This window comes from Diplotaxodon limnothrissa, linkage group LG8 (assembly GCF_057381915.1).
Source record: "Diplotaxodon limnothrissa isolate DT_005_m linkage group LG8, D_limnothrissa_male_GT1.1, whole genome shotgun sequence".
Classification (NCBI taxonomy): Eukaryota; Metazoa; Chordata; class Actinopteri; order Cichliformes; family Cichlidae; genus Diplotaxodon; species Diplotaxodon limnothrissa.
Genome location: NC_140603.1, coordinates 1234733 through 1240732, shown reverse-complemented (window position 1 = coordinate 1240732; position 6000 = coordinate 1234733).

Genomic DNA, 6000 nt, shown 5'->3' with positions numbered 1-6000 from the left:
CAACTTCTAGTTCTTCCCTGTGCAGTTCAACAAAGGAGAGCATGGCTTTGACAATCAAGTGATGGACATGAAGCCTTTCTTCAGGGCAGTTGGGCCTGATTTCCAGAAGGATTTAGTGGTTGGGCCCTTTGAGACTGTTAATGTGTACCCACTCATGTGCCATTTACTAGGAATAAACCCAGAGATCAATGATGGACACCTCGACAATACCAAGCAAATGCTGCTCCCCAAGAAAAACACAGAAGGTAACAACAGCACTGGCAAATTTTGTGCTATAGAGATAAAAGATAAAGCCCCATTTTTAAATGGTAACTGGACTGACTTACACAGCATCAAACTACTGGGACCAATCCCGATCCCTAGCTATGACTGCTTGTTGGTGTAGGTGATTTTAGGTGTAGAGTATTTCTTTTATTTGTACAAACTAAACACATAAGTAGCACCTCGGATACATAAACACCATTTTTGGTGCTAAAAAATATCTTTTTTCTCAGTCTTGCTTTTTGCACAGATTTTATTTGTATGGAATGTTGTGGAAGTTTTCCATTAAATAAAGCCTGCATACATACGGTGAGCGGCAGCTAACATTCTTTAATCAAAACAAAGAACAGAAAACCAAGCTTGGTGGAGAGCCTGCATGACCGCGGGGCAGACGGTCAGCAGAGTCTCCCTGAGCCTAGCGTGGCTCTCAGTTAAAAAACCTTCTTCAGGAACAAAAGGCAGTGCACCGCTGTTTCACACCTTAAGGTTCACACTCCCTTGCTACCTCCCAGAGTCCTCGAAGAGACAAAAGATTCTTCCTGTGGAGTTCTGCTTCCCCCCAACTTCCTTACCAGACTCCCACCATCTGTGTAACTGCATGAGTGTGAGACATGCTAAAATCCAGTGGCACCAAGGCATTATACAATAACATAATATGAATAATACATAAATATAAGAAATTCTTATACAAGCTGTAACCCATATCAACTACTGCCTGTCACATGACCCACGTCAGCTGATTTGAGGTCCCTCTTCTGATTGGCTCCTTTCACGTCGCAGCAACTCTGAAAACCGGCTGTGGAGGGATACTTCCGGGTTCGACTCCTGCTGTGGCTGTGAGCTTATGGCATTTAGAGCGGTATTGGAAAACAAAGCGTTTTCTCTCCTCAATTCATCTTTAAACTTTAAACTCAGCGGTCAGGTTTTTTTTCCCCTTTGAATTGATCTTCTTCATATTGAAGTGGCGAGCCGGTAGGACCATTCTTTGTTTTCCCCTCTTTTCCCCCACTTAGCCGTCTTTGGATTACGGACATATTTCCCATTGTATGAAGCTGGACCCTAAGGAGGAATACCTTAAAAGTGAACTTTAAAAAGAAAAGGACCAAAGAAAAGGACTCTTAGCAAAAGGACTCTTGCACAGAAAAATCACAGCATTGATTTATTATTTAATTGTGGACATTTACGTTGTGTGTTGTGTTAATTATTTTGTTCCATTTCCCCTTTCCCCTATTTATTCAATATATTTTTGGTACAAGACATTGCAGTTTTTGGTCTCATCATTCACACCATCTAGGCTCCATAAAGAACTATTTCTTCTGCGCGTCAGTCAGTAAATTCATCCATTGACATAAACTAGTCCTTTAATAACTTAGCGTTACACGTGGCGAGCCAGCCAGGAGCCTGATGGGTGAATGAGGGGGGTTTTTTTTGGGTTTTTTTGTGTTATTTGATGTAATTTGATATTCGGTAATTTCTGTGGTTTTGATAAGGTCCGCGACAAGAAAAAATGAAGTTTATTCAGGAAAGTGGGGCCAATGTTGCACATTCTGTCATTGTTTCTGGTGCCACAAACACTGAGAAAGATGAGGAAATTCTTGATTATTTGAAACAATACGGTCGTATAAAAACGGTTATTTTCGTGGATGACGCAAATAGTGTTTTTTACAAAAACCTGATCGTTGAATATTGTGATAGTTCTGCGATAACTACTCTTAATACGTTTTTCCCATATACTCATCAGTCAAAGAATCACTCGGCTTTGACTTTTTGTGTAAGATCGCTTGCCGCAGAATGCACAGCCACAGGAGGAGTCAGGACCCCTGCAGATTACCTCGGCGAGCTCAAGCAACTTGCACGCCGCAGCGGCAGGGAATTCCCAGATATTCTGCGGGAAATGATGGGACAAATTAGTGAGCATCTGGAAGGAATCGAACAAGACAGTGACTTAGAGGGAGCCTCAGTCCAAATTGTGGAGCCTGCATCATCTCTGCCTGGCCAGCAGGGGTCGTTGTCTGGACACTCCGCAATCCCTGAGACGGCTACCAGCAATCCCTCACCTGACCAACAGGGGTCACTGCCACATCCACAAAGATTTTCACTGTCACAGACTGAAATGAACCCCCCGGAAATACAAAAGGTAGTGGTGGAGCATGTTGTAAAAGCAGACACCGTATCTGCATTCAGACTTCGTCCTTTCTCTGGGAAGATCCCCAAACCAGCTAACGAAACAGATTATGAGACCTGGAGATCTCACATTGAACTGCTGTTAGCAGATCCAAATTTGGCACCTCTACAGATCACTCGTCGCATCCTTGAAAGTTTGCTACCTCCGGCAGCAGATGTTGTGAAAGGGCTGGGCTCAAACACAATTCCATCCATCTATTTAAAAGTGTTGGATTCTGCTTTTGCTTTAGTACAAGATGGTGAAGAGTTGTTTGCTCAATTCCTGAATACGTTACAGGATCCGGGTGAGAAACCCTCTGCTTTTTTGCAACGTTTACAACTCACATTAAACACTGTGATGAAAAGAGGTGGTAACTTGTCTTCAGACTTCAACAAACATTTACTCAAGCAGTTTTGTCGAGGATGCTGGGATAGCGATATCCTAAACAAACTACAGTTGGAGAACTTGAGGAGCGATCCCCCATATTTTGCAGAGCTCCTCCTACTGCTTCGAACTGAGGAGGGTAGACAGCTGGCCAAGGAGAATCTCATGAAGAAGCACCTAACTGCATCCAAGCCTCGTGCCGCTGTTCATTCCCAGAGCACATGTGCTTGTAGCCATTCAGACACCAAGGCTATTAATGAGCTGAAGCAACAGATGCAGAAACTGCAGAGTCAAATGGCTGCTCTTCTCTCACAGAAATCTCAATTCTCCAAGCCAGCACCACCTCAACTCAGATCAGCACAACCAAGACCCAGCAGCAGTGCAACCAGTTCCCGGCCTAGAGCAGGCTACTGCTTTAAATGTGGAGAGGATGGGCACATGTCAGCAGGATGCGCCAACCCTCCGAACCCGACACTGGTTCTGAAAAAGAAGAAACAACTTGAAAAAAGACAGCAGGCTTGGGACAGCAATAACAAATCGTCAAACTAGAGGCAGTCTCTGTGGAGGGACAGACGGAGGCTGCAATCGACCCATGTCCCAGTTACAAGCAGGATGGACGTTCCATCACATTGCCTAAAGGACTCATTGGAACCAGAAGCACAGCACAGGTCACGATTGGAGGAACTGTATTCAACTGCCTGTTAGACACTGGGTCTCAGGTAACCACCATCTCTCACTCCTTCCACCATGATTATCTTTCTGACCATGAGATACAACCTCTGAAAAATCTACTGGAAATAGAAGGAGCAAATGGCCAAGCTGTTCCATACCTTGGTTATGTGGAGCTGAATGTCACTTTCCCTCCCGACTTCTTGGGTTCCACCACAGCTGTTGACACACTTGCCCTGGTAGTTCCTGATGTCCAATCAGCTCAACAGCCGTCAATACTGATTGGTACAAACACTCTGGACTTGGCATATGAGAGAGCATTCTCAGACCAACAACCCTCCATTCCAGCCCCACATGGATACAGAACGGTGCTGAAAATCCTTGAGCAACGATACAGACTGGCCAACAGTAACCATCATGGAATCATCAAGCTGCACACTGACGGACCACAGACCATCCCAGCTGGAAAAACTGTTGCCTTGGAGGGGTTAATTTGCGGACGCTGCCTCCAGGCCGAGAAGGCTGTGTTGGTGGAACATCCAACTTCGTCGCCTCTGCCAGGTGGCTTAATGGTCCCGTCTTGTGTCATGGATTTCCCTTCTCACCAGCCATACCACTTACCTGTGGTAATCTGCAACCAGTCTGATCATGACGTAACCCTCCCAGCCAAAGCCATCATTGCGGAGATCAGTGCCATTCAGTCTATTCAGTGTCAGGAAAGGAGTCATGACAGTATGCCTCCTAACCCTGTGACCTCTGGGTTCAACTTCAACTTTGGTAACTCCCCCTTAACACCGGAATGGAAGAGTCGTATTACTGAGAAGTTAAACGCCCTCCATGATGTCTTTGCAAAACACGACCTTGACTTTGGGAAAACCGACAAAGTGAAACATCAGATAAAGCTCTCTGACCCTACTCCCTTCAAACAGCGCCCAAGACCAATCCATCCTCAAGATTTGGATGCTGTGCGCCAACACCTGAAGGAGCTGGTTGACTCTGGGGTCATCAGAGAGTCAGAGTCACCTTTTGCATCACCCATTGTCGTGGTGCGAAAGAAGAATGGGAGTGTGCGGCTCTGCATTGATTACCGGAAACTAAATCTGCAGACCATCAAAGATGCATATGCATTGCCAAAGTTGGAGGATACTTTTACAGCTCTCTCTGGATCAGAATGGTTTTCAGTCCTTGACCTTAAATCTGGTTATTATCAGATTGAAATGGAGGAGGAAGACAAGAGCAAAACAGCATTTGTATGTCCACTTGGATTCTATGAGTTCAACAGAATGCCCCAAGGAGTCACGAACGCACCCAGTACCTTCCAGCGACTAATGGAAAAGTGCATGGGAGAAATGAACTTGAAAGACGTCTTGGTCTTCATTGACGACTTGATTATTTTTGCACCAACACTTGAAGAGCATGAGAGGAGACTACTGAAAGTCCTTCACCGTTTGAAGGAATTTGGACTCAAGCTCTCAGTTGAAAAGTGCATGTTTTTCCAGAAATCCGTTAAATACCTGGGGCATGTTGTGTCAAAGGATGGTGTGCAGACAGATCCAGATAAAATCGAGACACTTAAGTCCTGGCCGGTTCCAAAGAATCTTAAAGAACTTCGCTCTTTCCTGGGTTTCGCAGGATATTACCGTAGGTTCATCCAAGGCTACTCCAACATCGTTAAACCTTTGCATGACCTTACTGCTGGATATCCTCCATCACAGCGGAAACTCAGAGCCACCTTCAAGCGAGAGCAATATTTGGATCCTAAGGAACCACTTGCCAGTCGCTGGACTCCTGCATGTCAACAAGCCTTTGACACCATTATCAAAAAACTCACGACGGCACCAGTACTTGCTTTCGCCGATCCCCAGAAGCCTTACCTTCTCCATACAGATGCTAGTTCTACCGGGCTAGGAGCTATTCTGTACCAGGAGCAACAAGGACAAAACCAGGTGATTGCCTATGCAAGTCGTGGTCTGTCGAGGAGTGAGTCAAAATATCCAGCTCACAAACTGGAGTTTCTGGCTCTCAAGTGGGCTGTGACGGAGAAGTTTCATGACTACCTCTACGGCACCAACTTCACTGTCATTACTGACAGCAACCCACTCACCTATCTACTTACCTCTGCTAAATTAGATGCCACCAGTTACCGTTGGCTCTCTGCTCTTTCCACATTTTCATTCAAAATCATGTACAGATCTGGTAGGCAAAATCCAGATGCTGATGCTCTCTCTCGCAGGCCACATGGAGAACTCTCCAATGACCAGATGTCCCAAAAGGAGAGGGAGAGAATTCTCCGATTTGCCCGACATCATCTGGATCAGTCTTCCTCAATTTCCATCGATCAACGCACAGTCAAGGCCCTTTGTGACCGGCAGCTCGTTTATAGTATGGCTGAAAAGATGTCCACCACCGCACTCATCCAGTCACTAACTGCCCATGCCGACAGTTTGCCTGACAGCTTCATCAACGACACTCAGTTTGCACCTCCTGTTGTTCCTCAGCTGACAAATGCTGAAATCGCTGAG